At 36.5% G+C, this 21,936-nt stretch overlaps 1 long non-coding RNA gene across 1 annotated transcript; it reads left to right on the forward strand.

The window, feature by feature from the left end:
• Window positions 1–1,452: 1,452 nt before the first annotated feature.
• On the forward strand, window positions 1,453–15,670 carry LOC109369828. The gene is made up of 3 exons (XR_004161154.1): window positions 1,453–1,951; window positions 14,255–14,469; window positions 15,422–15,670. It is a non-coding gene; the product is annotated as an uncharacterized LOC109369828 (long non-coding RNA).
• The last annotated feature ends 6,266 nt before the right edge of the window (window positions 15,671–21,936 follow it).

Below are 21,936 nucleotides of genomic sequence, written 5' to 3' on the forward strand. Positions count from 1 at the left end.
AAGCTCAAAGGTATAGCCGAGTGTCACTCACAACTCTAACACACTTTGTGTACGTAGATAACATTATGATTTTACAGTTGTAGCAAATCTACATTTCTGGCTAACAACAGTTTCTGCCTAATTCAAAGCAGGGTGTGGGCTATGGGCATCAGAAATAAATTCAATATTTGACTGTTTTGAGAATTGTATGTACTTTTTGAAATATTGTTAGCAAATTAAGGAACAGGAAAAGCAATTGGTATTTAAATAATTGGTGAAAAAGATGCTATAATACCTATTCATCTAGATTACTATATATGTGGGAAATTCTACATGGATTAATTGGAAGATGAACTTTTAACTCATCTCTTGACAATCCAGGAAAAAAAAAGTGAAAATTCCCAAATATAACGTAGGAGCTACATATGCTAATCAAGGGAAGTCTGTGCCACAACATCAAGGAAAAAATAAAGTCAAACAGTCTTATTAAAGAAGGTAAATCATAAAGTAAAAAGCAATTCATTACAGATCTGCAGGTATGTTAACAATGTTCAGCAGTTCTGCAATCACAGCTATAAACTGTCAGAAGAGAATATATGTGATCATTTATTTGATTATAAAGTACCTAAGAGTGTTCAGCAGGTCAGATTTTTCAACTGGCCGAGCTCTATAATAGCTCTTCTCAATCAAGGGATTGTGCCACACAGTGGAACACTGAGCACAGGTACAAGGATGACGGAGGTCACTGACCCATCTATTTAAATAAAAAAGGAAAGTCTACAGTCTGCAAAACCTCCTTCCTACAGGTTCCTGTTCATGATCTTTGCTTTTGCTGTTAACATTTGAATTTAGGACCTTGTCATTAGGTACCATGGTGTAATAAGCTGGAGTTGAACAAATACATAGGGAATTGTTAGTCTGAACAGTAATTTGACCTTGTCACACGATTAAGACCTCAATCTTTGATAAGATTATGCACATGCTTAAATCTGCCTACTTGTAAAATGCTATTTCAATTAAACACTGGGGGCAAGTTGGTTGAGGGAATCAGAGAAAGAACATTTACTTCGTATCTTATAATTGGTTGAATCTATTTCTGATTAATCAGCCTCCTCTTGCCACGTTAGTACTAGTTATGCTTAAATTGAGAGCTGGCTGCTCATTTTGTTTCACAATTCACATTTCTCTTTCATGAGAGATTTTTAACTGAGAAAGCTCCATGCTTTTCCTAAGGTGAAGTTATGATGAAAATGAACAGTGATACCCAAGGAATTGTGAACTTAAGAGGCTGATTCCAAGATGAAGGCTCAGAAAACGGGACTCAAGCACCTAAAGTGTCCCTATGTCCAGAATTAAGATCTTAAAGGCTTGCACAGCTGATTCATTCCAAAATGGGCACTTCTTCAATTTACCTGAAGTTATACATGATATTGGGCTGATTTGGACATGGAAAAGGAAAACATTTACCTTGAAACCAGGTGTGAACACGATGCAGCACCAGGCAGGCGATGGAACCCTGCTGAAGGGGCATTCAGATGGGGAACATTCCATTACACTGTCTGCACAAACACCCGTCTCTGAGCTTACTTAGGATGCATTTTTTCCACATCCTTCATCAAAGCTGAATAATTCTGCACAAAATAACCAACTGTGTGTTGAATAAGAAAGAGGGGCTGTACCACTGCAAGCAAATAGAATGTATTCCTCAAAAAAAAGTTTGGCTAGTCTTGGCTGATCAAAATGTTCGATGGCTGCTGTCTGAATTGCAGAAATTCCACAAGCGGGACTGTCCAGACCCTCTATTCGCCCCTCGTCTCCGCGCCGCTTCCCGCCCGGCGGCTCTGAGGTACCGCCACGAGGCGCCCCGTGCCTAGGCGCGAGGCTGAGGCGCCGCTGTGTGAGGAGCCGTCCGCCGCGTTCAGGACGCTGTGCTGAAGCACAGCTGCAGACAGTGCTCCGTATAGATGCACAGGTAAAGATTTTCTTGCAGAGCTTTTACTCAATCAGTAGTTTTGAGGCTTCTGTTTTTTGTTGGTTGTTTTTTTTTTTGTTTGTTTTGTTTTGTTTTTTCCCCTTCAAGTTTTCTTAGGATCTCAATCATTCGTGTTGGAACTCTTAAGTTCACCTAGACTGCCCACCTACCACCAACGTTGCCCACTAATCCATGTCTCAGTGCCACATCTCCATGGCTCTGGAACGCTCCCAGAGACAGTGACCTCTTCAACTTCCTGCCAGCCTGCTCAATTGCTCTTTTGGTGAATCTTTTGCAATATCCACCAACCCAAACCTGCCCTAGTGCAACCTCTCATCCTGTTGCTGTCACTGAGCTCCACCACTCCTCATCCACAGAAAGCATAAAGCAGATAGAGGTGATTCTGGAACAGAGTGGTGTTGGCTATCTGAGGTTCCCACTGCCTCCCCATGAGCGCTGAGCAGCTCCCACACTTATCATTATAGCAATTTTTTTTAATTTTTTTTATTTTTAATAACGAATTGCTGAATTCCCTCTATACCAAGCAGAGACAACAAGCATAGGTTCTCAATTCTGCTCTCAGGGCAAGGAACTTACTGTTTAATGGATCTAGGTCTAATAAATTGAAACAGCTGAAAGCTCTATATACAGCTTTGAAGGTATGATTGCCATCTTTGAAAGCTTAGAAACAGTTGAGATAAAATCATTGGGTAGTGTAAAAGCAGAAACCACCAGGTTCCATCTGGTTACTTATCCTTCGCTCTGCTGAAAAATCTGGCAATAACATGTGAGGTGAGGGTGCTGAACAGCTTGAAAGGTTAGAGTGTGATTAATGGGATGATGTGTGGATGCCACACGGTAATCCCTCTACACTCCATCCAATTCAATTTGGCATGTATCATGTTGTAGAAAAGATTTAAATAGTTTTTCAAGGCCAGAAGAATAACATTATCTCAATTCCTTTTTAATGTAGTTCTCTCACAAATGCATTTAGTATGGAAAAATAGTTTCAATAAAAAATATAAATTAGTTAAAATACAGTATCCCTCTCAATTGCCAATCAAGACATGCTTATTTCTCAGCTAAACTATTGTTTTCAGGCAGAATTTCCAGTAAAGGAGGTTGAAATCTGGGAACTAGGTGATGGTAAAACACAAAATAATAATCTTTTCTGTACTAAATTGAGAACTTGCAGAGGAATTGCCAAAAAGAAGTCTACATGGATAATATCATTAAAGACCTTCACTATTTAGTATTTTTATAATAAGTCGGTCATGCAAAAAGGGATTTTAAGAGCTTAGGGAGGAACTATTTAATATTTCCAGTTGACAAAAAAAAATATATGTAGAATTTTAGCTTCTTTTATGGCAGAGTCTGTTTGTTTTTTTTCCTGACCTTGTTTTTGTGTATAAACCATTGTAATTAAAATTGGTAGTGAAAGGACCACTTTGTATACATTTGGAAGAAAACAGCAAGAGTATTTGAGGCCACTCAGTAACGGTATTAGACATTATGACTGATTTATTTGAAGAAGCCTCCTGTCCATCTAAGGCCATGGATATCAGGCTTTCCAAGATAATTGTGCTATACTTTATTATTAATCTTTGTCTCTAGAATTATTCACAGGAAAAAAAAAATGTTTTCATGGTCTTATGTTAGCATCTTCAAGAACAGGGTACTTAAGGTACATTACACTGCTCCAAGCAGATGCTGAATATTGGCAAACTGCATGCAGTAAGAGCCTAGTATTCCAACAACATATGGAGGAAACAGAAAGCTAGGTAGGAGGAGATGTAAGAAATACATAAATCCTCACAGTGTTACTCATTATTTCATTAAAAAAAAAAAAGTTCCAGTGAAATTGAGAGGCATTCATAGAGAGCATAGAGAGGTGATTAAGTGTTGTGGTTTTTCTAATTCATATTTCAGATATGATGAATTTCTTCATTAGGATCAAATCTAATTGCTACTATACGTTAATCTGCCACACTTCTTCTACTGCAAAATGTCTATTTTCCAGTCCCTCTGAAGTTCATTTTTACTTGTTTCTTATATTTATTTATTATCTTTTCTTACTACCCAATCACCTTTGTAGTCATGGCCAAGAGAAAATGCAGGGAAAGTTGTTTTGTTTTCTTTGAAGTTAACTGTAGAGATCTTCAAAGTTATTTAATTTTGTATGTCTGCAAGTTCTTCATTATTTTGCCAAAATGTAAGTGCAGTTTATGTATTTGCATATTTCATATGGTTCAATTCTCTACCTCGATTTGGTAGTGTTCCTTTAAAAACAATGTGTACAATAATGCTTAAATATCCAGAGCCAGTTGTTGAAGAATTTCTGCATGTGAATTACCACTCTGAGTTAGAGAACTGTTATGCCCAATTTCTGTGTGCACTGTTTGTGTACAATGAGCACTGAATTTACCTGCAGTGTTCTCCCACTCCCTGTTCTGGCAGAGAAGCAGTTGGGAACAAAGAAAGGAAAAGATTCTTGGGAAATGACATGGAGAAACAGAAAAGTAGATGGTATTTTTATAAGTTCACAGCCTTGCTTTTGGATGTTCATTTCAGAAGAATCACCAGATAAATATTTATGTATCCAGTGGAAGGACAAGATTCCCAAACATTTATGAAGCAGAATCGGTAATCTAATTTGTGGGGATAAAAGACCATGAGAAGTGATAGCCCTTTGTGTGAAGTGTTTTGCACTCTGATCATTGAGAATCTTTACCTGAACGCTGAAGAAACTAGTTTTGCATCTGCATTTAATATTGTTTGATTATTGCTGCTGGTATGCAGGCTGTAAGTGCTTTGCACAATGGATAGCATGAGCTGATAGAGGGGTACTCCTTCAGCTCTTGCAATCTATGCTAATCTGTGCGAAACACCAGAATGCGGTGTTATGATTATGGCAAAGCTTTAGTTAAAGTAGAGGGAAACTGCATGTGCTCTTGCAGAAAGGTGAGTGCATATCATGAGTGCTGAAATTCTTGCTCAGGTTATGTGTGCATTGTTAAGGGTTAAGCTTCTACAGTAAATACAACTCACACGGCAGAACAGTTAGCAAGCCAGCCAGCATCTGTTTCGTGAGTACATCTGCACTGACGTGGAGAGACACTAATGCCATGGTAGCGAAAGATGTATGTAAATCTCATGGATTAATGAGATAATTTGCTTGATATTTCTGCAATACTTCTAAGGTTCCTGACATGCATACATTCCTGAGCTTTAATGTAAGCCATTTCTATAAATCATCTTTTTAGAGTTCATGAAATGATATTTATTGTTGGTATCCTCTTGTGAAAATCACCAGGTTAGAATTTTCAGTTCTGAAAAAGAGCATTTTTCAGGCTTTTTTTTAGTTGAGTAAAACCAATGACATACTAGATTGAGCAAAAAGTTAAGTGTTGTTATGATCATTGTATTAAAACTTCAATGTTTTAATTATTAAACTATTTCAGGCATATGAAATATGCCTTTTAGAAATATCACTGAAGTAATAAAAAAACATGAAAGCAAAAATTGATTGAAATTAGCTGAAGTCTCTGGGAAAAACTCACTTAAAGAATATTAGCCCAAAATTGCTTGCTTTTCCAAGGGCAGTTACTGAATCAACTTTCTAAAAGATGCAGTTAGACACAACTCAGTGATTTATAGCCATGTTCACGAAAGCAAATACTTTATGGAGGTTTGGTTGTGCTGCACTTTTTTCCTTTATTTTGTTGGAGTAACTTAAGTATTTAGATAACATTACTAATTTCTTGCTACACAAGGCAGAAACCTAGTGTGATGAAATAACTTGCTGAGCAGTGTGTATGCATTTCAATATTTAGACATCTAATTTATTAAATAATAATTCTAATTCCATTTACAATTAATTGATTTGATTTTGGAACTGATAGAATTATGTCTTTACAATAGAACAGTTGTCAGTAGTTCTGAATATGGCAAAGAAGTTAGTGATGGTAAATTGGCTTTATTGTACTGTTTGCTTTTTGACAAAGTTTTATAAACTAACTGGTATCATCCTGCAGATGGTAACTAATAGAGAAAGTAAAAATATTTATGCAATAAGCAGATGGCAAAGAATAATTTGCATTGCAGTATACTCCCCTTGACACTTAGGTTGTCATCACATGATTAGGAGTGATCAATTGCACAGTTTGGGAAGGTATTGCTTGTTGCTGAGCTGGAATTGACTGTGTGTGCAGTCTTAATCCTCAGCTTCAGAGCTAAGATAAAGAGTTTCAAACTAATTGTTAGTTTACACTGCCACTGTGACCTTATTTGCAGCCCTCTGTATTTTCTTAGTTGCGGGTAATTCCCTTTCTTAGCTGCATGGTTGAGATGCTTTCCAAACCTCGTGTTCCATCCCAGAATGACAATTCCTGGGGTAGATATTCTGGGAAGTAGTCACAAAAGTCTCTCTCTTGAACCCAGTGCAATGGGAATATGAAAATCAGTTAACCAATAGATTAAGCAGGTAGAAGAGTAAAGACAGTACCTACCTACACTCTTAGACATCCCATATTCAATGGATCATTCTTTGCTTTGTTTAGATGTGTTGTGAAAGCATGTAAGAACTTGATTTGCACAAGAGAGACAACATAGGTTTTGTTTTGGTTTTATTATCATTTTATTTCATTTCACCTTTTTTTATAATGTTTTGGTTAAATAATGATAGGCATCATTAATCACATTTCAGTGAAAATCTATGTAAAAAAATCTACATTCTTTTAACTTGGATTGAGTAGAACATTAAATCCTTTCCTACTTCTTAGGAAGCTCTACTACCACTTCTGGAACTCCCAACTCCAAACTGGGTCTTTTTTAAGAGGCACCTCTCTAGACCAACACCTGCTCAACGAGGCATTTTATGGAAGCAGGACTCTTTATCTATCTCTTGTCATAGAGATTAAGAGAAAAATAGTACAGAGGTATTGAGCCTAACAGTCAGTTGGAGTTAAAAACTGCATGAGCCAATAGTCCATCTTTTTGTCAGTCTTTATAAAGAAAAATAAAATGTGGGTTAATACAGTCATTCCTTTATTTATGCTGATAACATTTTGATTTCAACATAATACAGAATATTATATATATGTGTGTGTGTGTGTGTGTGTGTGTGTATGACAGATTTTATTGTATCTAGGATTTTTTTGAGATGTTTCAGTGCTTATGACTTGCTCATTGGGCATAAACTAAACTTCACATAAAAATCATCAGCATAATAGTAAGGTTTTATTTTATTCTCCTAGATATCATTTAATGAGCTTTGCTAGATACAATTTTCTGATTAAAATAAAGCTGATTAAAAAGTAAATTAAAAGTAAACTCTCAATGATTGTTTTATACCATAACGGTTTTAATCACAGAAGTCGTATCAGCTGGATCCGTTTGCATTGCACTATCATGCCTGCCATGATGCTACTGTATTTCTGATTGCATGCACCACTGAGGACCTCAGTCTGCAGAGCTGCTAAAGTTGTATTATGATAATGAAAATCATGTATGAACATTATTAAGCAAACAGTCAATCAAATTATAGTTTTTAATTTCTATTCTATTCTTAATCAGCAGTAATCCAAGTACTGACATTGTTTCTTACTTTCAGAGAATGATATCCAAGTAGTCGTTTAATGGTTTTTTTTAAATGTGATGTTTGAGGAAGGTGAATTACCTTTAAACTCTATAGATCGTCATTTAAGGTTCATAACTGTTTGCCTTTTTCTGCCATTAAAAAAAAGCAGTTGAAACAGCTGCACTCTTATGGCTCTGTATTCTCCAAATCACTATCAATAATTTAAAAGAGCCGACATACTGTGAGAAAACCTTGCTTGTCAGAATTAATTGTTCCTTTTCCAGTCTCTGTGTATTAGAGAGCTGCTTGTTGTACAGCAGGAAACATTTGTCTGTAATGTACAACTGTGCACACTGAAATTGTTAAGCTTTGTTTTGACCAAGCTAAACTTGTGTGCCAAAATGTGCAAATGTACGCATGCAGTTATGAGGAGTCAGTAGGAACCTGTCTACTTTAAACAGCTAGTCAGTGTTTGTCTTCCCATAATGTAATGATAGCTTCATGTGCAGCCAGCTCCTCAGCTGGTGTCTTAAATCACTTTGCTTATCTTAACTTCCCTGAAGTTGTGCATTTCCACCACCCAAGTGTCTGGTTGTCCTGCTTATTAGAATAAGATCTGCTGACAAAAAAAACCCAGAGCTGCACTACACCATTTTTTTGTTAAAGGTACTTTTCTCTAACTAAGCATTTCAAAGTCCCTTAGAGTTACCGGAGCAAGTAAACAAAAAAAAAATCACACAATCTGGAATGGAAATAAAGATCAAATATCTTTTAGGGCTACCTAACAGCATGTTGGTGTAACATCAGTGCATCTGATACATTTATTGCATTCAGCTTGACCGCATCTTTCTTGGTTTGACTTTTCTAGCACATCACCTTGTCCAGATCTTTATCAATGTGAAATAGCATCGTGGCAATGTCTCTGTCAGTGTTGGGGCAGACACTGAGGCTGCACAGATCTTGAAGGAGCATAGAGGAAATATGGAGGTTCTTTTGTAAACCTTTTCTTGTTTTACAGTTACCAAAATACTGATCTTTCATCCTCTCTTCTAGCAGAAGCTTCGTCTGAAAAGAAAACAGCATTTTCCTCTTCTGTAAGACCTTGCTAGGCTGTGGTGGATCTGCAAGTGCACCAGATTGCTAAAGCTGACATAGCAGACCAAATCCACCTTTTTGGAGTTCTTAGAGCTTTTCTTTATCATCAAAACAAATATTAAGGCAGGTATGATCTTCAGTATTTATGTCATAACATAGCAAGTTTAAAGACACTGACCCTCTTATAATCAATGTAATCCTTAAATTAAAAAGAGAATGGATCAGACCTGTAGACTTCTCTAACATACCAAGTTCTTTAAAACTCTTGTTTTCTCCACAAGTGGTTAGAAAGTATGTTTTATGGTTCAGGTTAAGAAAAACAGACATTGCTCAGAATTTAACTCATATGTGAACAGCCATCTCCCATGCTATCTTCCTATTGAGGAAGCAGAAGGAAAAGATGAGAGAAGAGGTTGCTTCTTCCCTGTGAACTTTACTCTACTAACAGAGCATCAGCAGCGTCATGAGTGGGAATGGTATGTTTGCATATTCAGCTCAGTCAGTGACCTGCGAGCCAGCCAGGCCAGTGAGTGATCAGAGGATCTCTGAGACCAGCTTACTCTATGGTGATTTCCATTTTTCATTGTGCTTGACATTTTTGAGGCTTGTTACAGTCTAGAAGTTTATAGCACAGGGCTGGGGAGATTAAATCTTACAGCAGTACTGAAAAGAAACTCCTAAGGAAATGAGTGAGAAATCAAACCAATCTAGTTTGGGAGCTTTTTGTTAGGTAGTTGCAATAAATAATTCTTTTGTGATACAGTCAAATGAAATACGTACACAGGATTCTTAGAACTTCCAAATATAAACAAATAGTTATTCTTTCTGTTAACATAGTATGAAAAAGATGTCAGGATAGTTTTTGATGAATTGCACAATGCAACTACTAGACACTACTGAAATTTCATATTTTTTTTATTTTATTTTACTAATTTGAAGTTTTGACTTCTCTGTCATTTCCTGGCAAATGGAAGTATTAAAAATAGGCTATGGCTTTCTTGTAGCTTTTCTTCTTTTTCTTTTTTTTTTTCCCTGTAAAGGAGCTGTTCTATCTTTGCAGATAACCTTTATAGTACAGGAAATATTATATGTTCAGAGGTAACAAAGAGAGTGTCATTTTGGTAATTATATGCTGTTTGCTACAATTATAGCCCTCAACCTGTAATTCAATCTGTGTGGGCAGACCATACGTCCATGTGAAACTCCATTGACTTAATGGGTTTTGCATTGGTATAAAGATCAATTTGCATGTCTTAGCTTATAAAGTCAGACTAATGTGCATATCCCATAAGCATTTAAAGACACATTCCAAAGCCATGACAAGCATAGAAATTACACTAAAATGAGTAATGAGTCCGTGTTCATCAACTGTACATTCGCTCAGCAATACTGAAACTGTGGAACTCATTGCCATAGGTTGTTGTGGAGGAAAAGAGTATAAATAGGGTCTAAAAAGGATTGAGGAAGTTTATCCTCTAAATCAGGTTTTGGGAAGCTAATTTACTGTTCATAACTGGAGCCTTGGAGGACAGATCTAGACGCAATTAGTTTGCAATTGCCCCGTTACTGAAATGAACTGTGGGCCTTCCTGGTTTCATTTAAGCTTCAGTTGCTCTGAAAGAGGTTATCAACCTTCCTGAAAAAGAAGGTAGGGATACTGAAACTGCAAAGTGGAGTAGAGAAGAGGAGCAACACCTGAAAAAAAGGAAGATGGATGAAGGTCCAAGGATCTAAAATTCTAAGTGAAGAATTGAAACAGAGCACAGTAGGAATGAAATATTGGACTTTATGAGTGTTATACTCATCTTCTGTGACATTTTTCATTGAAAGAATGCCAAGTGATGAAATGTGGAAGAAGCTTACTTTATTAATGTTATTCCACATTTAATTTCAGGAAAAAGGAATATTTCAAAATTACCCTTTGAATTATTTTTTTTTCATCTCACATATTTCCATTTTCTTGAAACAACAAACATCTTTGTCTTGGAAGGAGTGTATGAACTGAAAAGAAAAAGGACTGTAACTTTGTAAGCACTTCAGTTGTCTCTTTCATCAGCTATTTGCAATCAAAAGACATTCTATGTATTATTTCAGGTGGTATTTGAACTTCACCATACGCTTGGATGCCTTAATGACAAATAGGTGGTAGGTAACAATTTGTGTGTACCTGCATTGTATATCTCGCAAAGCAAAGGTACAGCTGCAGTAGTGAAAAAAATGTTTAAAGTGGAAAGGAGTTACTAAAATAGTTAGCCTTTATTTGTACTTGTATAATAATGTGTTCTACAGTAAAATCTGGAGACTTATCAGCCAAAACAGTTATTACGAAGCATACAGGCACAGTTCTGTAAAGTTGGGAGATTGTATATACCTATCAACAGCTTACTGAAGGCTCACTACAGTCTATAATTATCTGAAGCTAAAATTCTGTATCAACCAGTCTTTATCATTAATCATTTGTTATCACACAAAGTGAGTGACTTGTATATTGCTTCTTTAAACAACTGAATTACTCTGTTAATGCACTAGGCATGTATATTTCTAGGTCAGTCCAACAAATTATAAATTGCAGTGCATAGAAACATCTCAGTACCATAAGTACTAAGTCATTGCTCATATTTTTGTGTGCTAATATGCTTTGTGATTATGCAGTTTGCATTATTAGTAGATTGGTAGGAAGGGAAGTTATGCATCAAAATTGAGACATTGTGTTTGCAACTGCAGAGCAGAATAGTAGCAAATCTAGAAATAGAATCTCAGAACTCTGATATAAAGTCAGATTCTTTAATCCAGACCAAACACTGACAAAGTTGAAATTTGAAAGTGTTTCCAATAGTTTAAAAAAAAATAGAGCTTAAATATCCATTAAATTCCTTAACTTTTTTTACCTAAAATTCCTTTTTTTCCCTATATTTGAACTTTCTTAAAATGTAACAATTTTTCAGAGAAACACAGATGCTTTTCACAATTGCCTTTTAATTTTTAACAAAAGAAACAATGACCCAGTTATCTCAGTTATCTACTTTTTCAAGATTATAACTATCTTTTTTTGATTATAATTAAAGCATTTTCTGTGGAAGCTCATGGAATGCTAGACATAAACAAAAAGCTGAATATGGAATGACTTAGTTGAAAGTCTTCCACTCTCCTTCACACACTATTGATGCTGATATTTATGTTTGTGGAAGCACTAAGAGAAAAGGATCAGCATGAAAAGTAAAATATATATATATGTATTTTATTTTTTTTTTGCAAAAAATAAGAATTAATCTTTAAGCAGCATATTTTTGCCAGTCTTACTATAATTGCTTTTGTTAAACATATTGAAAATGTTTGGTCCTTTGCATGGCACCATGAAACTGCTTGATTTCTTACTGATTTTTTTAATGTCACTTCAGTCAGTAAAAAAGGTCAGCTGTTAGAGGCTATATTGAAGTGCGTAAGTGATGCTCATCAGTCACATAGATTCTATTTGGTGTTAAAATTGGTTGCAAGTATCCTGTGTTGTTGCATGAAGAAAATGTAATAATCTATTTTTATATGTTTATTCAAGCTTTCTTTTTCTTAATGTAGTCTGCTTTTCAGAATCTTATTTTATGATGCTAAGAGTGCTATTATATGTAGGTTCTTAAACCTTTACACTTTCCCTAAACCCTCTCCTATTCAAGTAATCATTTTGGTTGAATATAAGCACTTTCCATTGCAATGGTTTGGCAAGATTATGCAGTACATAAGACCCTGTAAAAAGAAATTAATCTCAGTTATTGGACAAGACATAAAAAAATGCTACTCAATGAACATTTGAAAGTAACTTCAGATCGTAGTAATACTCACTTTCAGTCATCATAAAGAGTACAAATATAGCAAAGAAGCATTCTTTACTTTCAGATTCTTAATCCAGCAAATTAGTGACTAGTTTGAAGTTGGAGCAGTGCAGAGGTAGGGGAAGGAGAATGTTTGTGTAAGCAGGCTAGTGCCTCACATGCACAGATGGGACATAGTATGGTATAGTAAATACAGGAAGCCCCTGAGGGAGGGTAGAAGAAAAGGTAAGTGGTTAAATTGAAATATGAATACATACAGAAGTAAATGATTCTAAATGAGTCATTCGTTGTCCAAAACATCATGTCATGGTATTAGGGAACAAAAATTATTTTTATATTTATCTTGGAATGATATCATTTTATATTAGATATTCATTGTTACACAAACTTGCAGTTATTAGTCAAAATTGTGTCCTCCCTGAGGAGATCATGTCCTAAAACAGGGCCAGGCAAAAGTGCACAGGGGGATGGTGTGGTTTCCTTCAACCACTCAGCAGGGAGAAGCACAGGAGTAATGCAGGCTCACTGGCTCTCACAGTAACAAATTTTATAGGCAACCCTTCAGTGTCAAGTGCTAGCAGGACTGATGTAAAGCATGCTAATGAGAAAGGACATTTCATCGTCATTTATTAAAAACAAAACAAAAAATCAACATAGGATTGTATACTTGTATCTCTTTTTCAGCTGCTGATTTCAAGTTCCACTGGGGCTAAAGAAGGAACAAAGCAGTTTTAAACAGCTGCTTTTCAAACAACTAAATTCATTTTCTGATCAGAGATGAATTTTAAAGCTCTTAAAACATCAACTTCCATCTGAAAATCAGGGCAGGAACAGCCAAGAAATTAAATGATTTACTACCAGACCATTTTTATTAGCAGTATGCCTCCCCACTGGCAATGCAACTTATGAGCCTGGAGCTATTCACTTTTATTCTGTAATGGGTTCCTTCCATGGCCTTTGCTCAGAACAGCCAAAAGCAACAGAAGGAGCTTGTGTCTGACCTTTACTCCTAATAGGAAAGAGATAAAGCTGTAGCAGTGGTTTCTTGCAGCAGTTTTACAGCATACTGCTACAGCTCATTACATATGGCAGGCTGACCTATATATCGAATAGGTCAGTGTTTCAGGCAACCTGTCTTCAGCCTTCCAGAATGTCCCTCTCCTTGTCACTTCCTGTTCCACTTTGTTTCTCGTGTTTCTGTATGCTTTGCTGCAGTATTTGTTATTACTCTCTTGTGAACAACAGCATCTTTTAAACCTTCCATGCAGCCTAGCCATCTCAAATTCTCCCTGTTCTGGTTTCGTTTTCAGCACCAATTATGAACATATTGTTCCCCATTCTCAAAGATGCAGGACCGCTCCCACAGAACAGAGAATTTGCTCTATTTAATAGTGTTACTGTGCACTTTGTAGTCATTGTAGTTTCCACAGTAACAAATAGGAGGCATTACTTTCAGAGCAAAGTCATTAGTTTATTTACCTGGAGCATGGATGTGATAGTGGAGCAAGAAGGCAGAGAAAAAAGTCTATTCAGTTTCATGAGAACTTTTTCTTTTCTCTCCTATAGGAGAAAAAAGCATTCCTTGGAAAGCTTTGGGATTTAGTTAGCAGATGATTAGAATGGAACCTGAGTTCCCTGACCTTTGTTACTAAGCCTTGCTAACAAACAGTCTGTGAGAAAAATTATAGTATGGGTTATTTTACATTGGTGCAACTGAAACTTTTTTCAAGATGTGGTAGTTACTGAACTTACATTTAGACATGCTAGCAGAGAGCCATCACGCTACACTGCTTTTCTTTTAAACAGGTCTAGTAGAAAATTGTCTCTAGCTAGCAAATACGCGTTCAGCACAGATGGAAACTTGGCCTGCAGCCATTTTATTGACCTGAAGGGAAGGTGCTTTTCAAAGCTTAACTGGAGCTGTTTAACCACTAACACTCTTTACAAGAAGCAACCTCCCTCCACCCCAACTCCTCTTCAAAATCAAGGCATTCAGATGTCCAAATCTCTTAATGTTAAAGGTAAGGGGCAAAACAGAAAAGTCAGAAGCTTTAAGAGCGTATGTATGTTCAGACTTCTGTTCACATCTATTGCATTTCCCATCGTTGTTTTTCAGACCAAATATAAAAACAATTCTGCCTAATGTTGGACCTTTAGCAAGTCTGTCACCTCAGTATTTATGTCAATACATAAAAGCTGCAAGTAGAGAGGCAGTCATTTGGCATCTCTATTCTATGCTTCTCCATGTAGGAGATAACTTGGCTGTATGTTTTATGTTCTTTTTGGGCTGCCACAATTAGATAAAGGTGCCCAGGGATGTCAGTGGTTTCCAACTAGTGGGAATATCAATGTATTCTCCCAATATTTTTCTAAGATATGTTCTCTTTACTTAACTGCCTTCTGCTGTGGGAGCCTATGTAGTTTTATATCAATTTCTGGATTCACAGCACTAGACATAGCAAATAGAGGGTATCTAGTTGTTGGCAAGGCTTTTATGCTGCCTAAACAATTATATTGCTGTAGAAGTTGTAAATATACTTTATCTTTCCACAGAACTTCTGGAAAAATAATACAGGACTTCTAAAATATAGAATGTTGGGAAGACTAGAAATGCAATGACTCACTTGACTCAGAATTTGAACTGGAAAACAAAATCTTTCTTAACAACAGTACATGACAAATACAATGACAGTGTTTTGACTTAGTTATGTCCCTAAATATAGGGTATTAGAAATGCAGGATGACTTAATAGAGTTTTATTTCATATCTGGTCTCTGATAACCCAGTTAAGAACACTGCATGCACAGGTCCAGGAAAGGAGCCCCTGGTAAATACCCAAAGCACCTTAAGCTGCATATAGTCACGCTACAAGACTTTTTCTCTTGCAAAACCATTAACTTGAAAGTACTAACATTGCCTGGCTTTTATTTTTCTCTATTTTTTTCTTTCACATATACGACATGTATTTCTAAGAACTCTAAGGGAAGGATGATCAAAGAAGCAGATGATTTATAAAGACAAGAGAAGGTAGTTCGGCTCAGTAATTCCGTGCTAGAGTCGGTGCTGTTTGACTTCAGAAGAGCATGAATGTATGGCCCACAGAGCTACCTCCTAAGGTAATGAGGAACAGTGAACCCTGCAACTCTGGAAAGAGGCAGAAGTTTGGCTAGAGCAAACTTTTGCTGGAGTTCAAAAAGGCACTTTTGACTATTCATACGGACATGGGGGTTGATACACTAAATACAGACTTGGTAGTTTCTTCTAGTGTTTATGTCATTTATCTATAAATAATGTAAAAAATATTATTACAGTGTAACTAGGCACTACAGTCTGGAAATAAGTCTCATTTTAAACATACTATTACTGGAAAGCTATTGAAACAACAGATGTTGTGAAGATATCTGCTGTTTTTCTGCTTTGCTGGCTTAGCCTGCTCTGTCAGTACTTCTGGTTTGCAGACATATAGATGTAAATTCTCCCTAAGCAATTCCTAATTCTAACAGCAAAACTATAAATTGCAGCTAATACGAGAAGATGCATCTGAAATGTTGAAGCATTTTCTGGAAATGTTGCCTTTATCTTTGCATTTAAATAGGTCCTTACTGATGTCACCTCCTTCAGTCCTCAGCCAAAAGTATTTGTTGTGCTTGACTCTCATCGGTTTATTCAGCTCAGGAGTAGTAATCAAGTGTTTCATTTATACTTAGCGAATAGGGTAAATAGTCCCTGTAGTTGTTCATTAAAACCCCCACGATGTATGCATCAATTACCAAACAGCTTGAACAAAACAGAGCTAAATTAACTTTCTGAAACACGTTGTCATAGCCAAAAGGAGTGTAAAGCATTAGACGTGATTTCATGGCTTAAAGTTCATCCAAAGTACTATTAGCTTTAAGTCCAATTTTCAACTGTCAAGGGGAATATTTACAATAGTAATTTCAGATCATTATCTTAGCATTTCAATGCAAATAGCCACAATTTAATTCATTATTACTCACATTACATCTTTATTTTGCCACCAACTGGTGGCTGACATTTCCCAAGCTACTAGGAAGAAATGCTAATTAGACTGGTGTGCACTCTTACCCTTTCTTAATTTCATCATGTTTGTTCTTCTTCAGTCACATGAAGTATTTCTCTCCTTCTGGTCAACCATTGCCTTTTATCCCCTGCATCTCCTCAGCGGACCAGTTGGCAAACTGAAACAGTGACAGGGCAAGTAAAATAATTGCCTCTTCCTGCCTTTTTCAGTAAAGTATCTAAGAGTATCTGTGCTAGCACGGCAAAAATGATCCCTTTCACTCAGCCCTCCCACCCAACTTAATTTAGAAAATCTGAAGTGATCTCTGGAGTGGAATACTATATGCATTAATATGCAAATGAACTGCCAAGAAAGTTCAGATTTGCATTTAGACTGGACAAAGGGGAAGGAAATGGCTTTCTCATGCTGTTCCCTTGCATCACCACAATTTCACAAATTACTAATCCCAGAAATGATGCCAGAAGGGATTTTCTCACTACATTTCATTCATGCTCTAGTGCGTTTGATTCATCTCAATATGCCTGGCATTTTACAGTAAACCTGAAAATTTAAAGTGCAAGTAGAACCTCAGCAGCTTTGCTAAGAGTCAGATGTGTTTGAAACAAACACAATTAGTAAACATTAAATTAAAAAATATCCTGTCCTGCTAGGGGCTAGAATAGTAATAGGTGGGGGGTAAGGTAATCTCATGGAAGTTTCCCTAAGAATTAACAATTATACCACCGAGAGCATCTTCTGTCCATTAAGAATAACTTATTCCAGCCTACATAAACACCATAGGTAACAGATTTTGCAAGTGAATGCCAAAATAATTGAGGGAGAAGGAAAAAGTAACCCTTAAGGATCCATAATTATCTACTCTTCCTCCTGATTTGCAATCTGTAGTTTAGAGAACTTATAAAATGAGGAAATGTTCCGAGGGTTAAAAATATGGTTCTTTTAAATACTTTGTTTCCCTTTGTCTCCTATAAAGTCCCTCACAATTAATATTTTTCAACAAATGTTTTCTTGAAGGCTTTCTGTATGTCTAATATCTATTTTAATCAGGAATTTTGATTAATTTCATTTTTACCAAATGAGTCAATGTTTCTGTATCTGAAAACTGACAGCATAGGTCAGTTTCATGGGTACCCAATGGGCATAGGTACTTTTCAAAAAGTAGGTGTAATGTTGAAAAAGTACTTGCCCTGGGGCATCAACAAATAGGAATTTCAAGATGAGTGTTATGTTTGCAGCTTAATCTTTCCAGGGGATTTTTTTCTCCTCCCAGCTACTGTAGCAAAGCAAATACTGTAAGTCATCACATTTCTGTTTGCCAGCATGTGTTTGCCCTTTGGTTTAACTGTGTGCAGTGCAAGGGTAATAGGGCAGTGTCTTTACTGCTGGAGATACATTTGGTTGCATCTGGTTTTTAGGTGGCTAGAAATGAAGTATTAATATTTGTTCATTGGAGAAATGGAACAAAGTTTTTTCCTGTCAAAGAGCTTTTTCCTTTTTCCTTCTTATCCTGCCATCCTACACTGAACTTTCCCCTGTGGCTGTCCTTTGACTGAATAAAGGGATGTTTTACTAGGAAAATAATCTGCCTATTCTTGTCTATACCTGAGGAGAGGACAAACTATTGCTGCCTTCCTTTCTTTTTTTTAATGTAATGTTAGCAGCACAACTTTTCCAGCCATGCCTTCATAGGGCTTTTTGTGCATGAAAGTTCCTATTTCAATCCTCTGTTTATATGCAGCACAAGTTGAAATACAGTTTTATTTTTGTGGCTCTGATTAATTCCCATGTTGTCCAGTGCTTAAATTTTCATGTACTTGCTTAATAGAACTTGTATTTTTGGTTGTGTCAAAGCTAGCTTGTGAAAAAAAATGTGGAGAATTTATGGTGTACCTATGCTGTCTGTACCCTCACATACTCTTACTCTACCTATAGTGGTACCTATCTACCTCTACTATTTACCTACAGTGGTAAATGGAAAAGGCTTTCAATTGAGTTTCTTCATCTATATTCCTTTTTTTTATTCTTCTCAAATATCAGAATTCTTCCTATGTATAGGATAGTAGTACAGTGCCTTACAACAGAGAAAACTGTTTTGGTTGTACCTGGTACCTGTGTTGTCTTTTGTTTTTTGTTTGTTTTGAGGCCAACAGCACTCTGAACAAACCATCCGTTTTACAGAAAGCACTCTTAGTTTTACTGAGTTAGACATTAAACCTGCTACTTGTAGGAGTGCCTGTACTCACCCTGTGCTGCTTTAGTCATGACATCTGATTATCTTTCTCTTTACTTCTGACTGTGATGAAATGTGATTCAATGCCCTCTTTTAGGTAAGAAAAATCATCTGATCTAAGTGTGCCTCTAAGGAAACTGGTGAAACTCCTCATATTCTTCTTGAGTTTCTTTGACAGCACAATGAGGAGTGGGGGGGTCTCTGGACATTAGTGGGACAAGAAAATATATTTATTCCTGCTTAGGACAAGAGGTGTACTTTAAAACATTGAATTCTATGGAAATTTTCAACAAAGAAAGAACTCCTCGGCAGGACATCATAGTACCCCTCTGCGATCACTGGATTACTCAGTTTTCCTTAAAGCCTCCTGAAAAGGAGAAATATTGAGCACAGAACGTCAGTGACAGAAGAAGTTGTTTCATCTCTCTATTAGAAAAAGGACCACTTGGCAGGTACATTGTAAGGTATCCTTGCAATAGTCATTTTAATATTAATAAAGGTAGCATACAAGTGCACTTTCAATCCTGGTACTGCCAATTAGAGAATGATACTCCAACACATTCTTTCTGCTCTTTGCTTTTTTGCAGTGCTTTCACCTATGCCATCTGTGATGTTTGTATTTCTTGATGACCTTTTCAACAGTTTGTTGTTCTCATTCTTCTGTCCGTGCAAGAGAAATGGAATTCTCCAAGGACAGCTACTTGAACATATGGCAAGATATAACATTATAGTGTGTAAACTGGATCTCATTACTGCCTCTGTATACTGTTGACTTAATTTATTTCTTCCTCTGGTTTTTCATTTGGCAAAAGCCTTTTTTTGTTTTTTGTTTTTTTTTTTGTTACTAATAACGGTTCTAACTAGGGGAAAGAGTCTCACTGAATGAGAAGTGGATTAAGTGTGAATCAAGTCCACACCAGTTGGGGAGCTAGACCAGGCAGTGGATGGAGTCCTCGGATGCACAAAAAGATGGTTGTGAGAAAAAGTAATTTTTAGAACAAGATGAGGTAGACATAGTGAACAACTTAACTTGCTTATTTTCTTTCTATCAAACTCTACCAAATATGGGCCTAAGAAAATGCATTTGTGCACGAGGGCAAAAGCATTTGTGCGTCAGTGGATTCATTCTTAGGTCCAAAACTGAATGGAAGGACAAGTCATAAGGTGGGAAGGCTGCCATTATTTAGAGAATAAGGGTGTAAATGTCAGGCAGCCTCTCACAAAAATGGAGTGTTGTGCTGTAGGCAGGAAAAACCTATGCATATCAGGAAAGCAGTAAAAAAAAACAGCTTGATGTGCTGTGCCACAGGCCTAGTGAAGGGGCTGAAAGGTAGGCCTAATATGGGTTAAACATTGGGGTTTTTTTTGCAGCTTGTATTTCCTGATGACCTTTTCAACAGCTGCCTGCTTTTGTTCTCTTGGCCATATGAGAGAATTAGAATTCTCCCAGGGCAGCTACTTGAATGCCTGCCATATCTATCCATTTGTGTGAATTAAAAGGATGTTGTGTGGACATCATAAAAACAGAGAGGAGTTGGGGGCTACTGAGTTAAAATGGAAAGCAAGGAGGGCATTATCAAGTGGTTTTGTGGTTAGAATGGGAAAAGAAATAATAGATAATTTACAAATACGTGGATGAAGAAATGACAAAACTGCAAAACACTTTACTTGTGTTAGTAGAAAGATGAATAGACAATAATCTGATGAAAAGGAAATGAGAAATCTAGGCAATGGAAGAGAAAGAAAAACAGCGTGTTTTGTTTGTTTTGCTTTGGTGGAAAGCAACTTATCTGAAGTTTATCTAAAGATTTCAAAGTGAAGGAAATGTTGGTGGATAATAAGGCAGAGCTGTGTGAGGATTGATCAGTAGAGGTGAACTAGCAACAAAGGAAGTTAAATGTGAAGTGAAATTTGAGATAGAAGTAACAGGACATGAGATGGGATGAGGAAGGGATTCACAAAGAATTAAAAAAAAAAAAAAGGGTTGCCTAAAGTGTAGTTATTACTTTCAAATTTGGAGACCAAACTCTAGTTACTGAAAGTCCGCAACAGGAAAAGTATCTCATTATTTCCTATATAGTCTTCCACTGTAGTACATTTATTTCATATATCCTACATCCAAAGAAATTATCAGACTGCCAGCTATAGAGACTAAGGTTTGCTGTTTTACTCACAGGATGTTACACAAATTACTAGTCAGAAAATAAGACTTGTCGCACTGCTTAGTCACAAAAGCTGTAAATGGCTCTGTGAAGCATCCATTAGTATGTGGCAACACATTTGGTGATGCTGCAGCTGTCCTTAGTAAGGCTGCCAATAGACATGCATTCTGGTAAGGAGAGGTAGGTTGCAGATAATCTAGATCTGAAGAGACTTTATCACTAGTTTTCAGATAATATGCAGCACTGTAGATTACATGCACTACAAATATACTGAATTGGAGACGATTTACACTGACAAAGTTGTGGTAAAAGGTTTGATTGAATGTTGCAATTCCAGATCATTCATTTTCCTGAAAAAATGCTCGTGTTTCTGTCAATGTTTGCTGTTCAGGAAGCTCCATTTAAGCTTTAATCTTTGGAAGAAAGTCCATTTCACTTATTGTGTTCTAAGCTGGTATATTTTTAATCAAGTACTGAAAATAGCACGTCAAGAGAAGTGGTTAATCCTCAGATCAATATAGCAGATAACCTAATCTGTTTATTATGTTTGAGAGAGTAAGTGCTCCTATCAATTCTGATAAAGAACGAAAACAGTAATCTGTGCAAAAATCTTCAGCAGGTTTCAAATGTTTCGCTCCTGTTGGCTTTAGCAGAGCTGCTATATAACTTCTGGAATTCCAAATTTCAAATATTCAGAAACAGTGAGTGGGAAGCATGTGCCTGCAGAAAGCACACACAAAACCAATTCACTTATTCTGTGTTTACTTACTCCACAGAGTTGTCTCAAAGCACCGACTACAATCTGCATAAACAAGATTGCTTCCCTCTGGACCCAACTTGCATAAATATTTCAGTGGATAGATACATAAATTTGAAAAATGTTGTGGTAAACAGAAAGGAAGAAAAACAAATCTGTGATGGACTGATTTGTAAACGAATAAATATTACATCACCTTTACACAATAAAGTACCATAAAGGACATCAGAGTTATGAGAAAAGCTTTCTAGACATGGACTCTCAGGGTCCTAGACAACTTGTAATTGAATTATTGTT

This window comes from Meleagris gallopavo, chromosome 13 (assembly GCF_000146605.3).
Source record: "Meleagris gallopavo isolate NT-WF06-2002-E0010 breed Aviagen turkey brand Nicholas breeding stock chromosome 13, Turkey_5.1, whole genome shotgun sequence".
NCBI classification, from domain to species: Eukaryota; Metazoa; Chordata; class Aves; order Galliformes; family Phasianidae; genus Meleagris; species Meleagris gallopavo.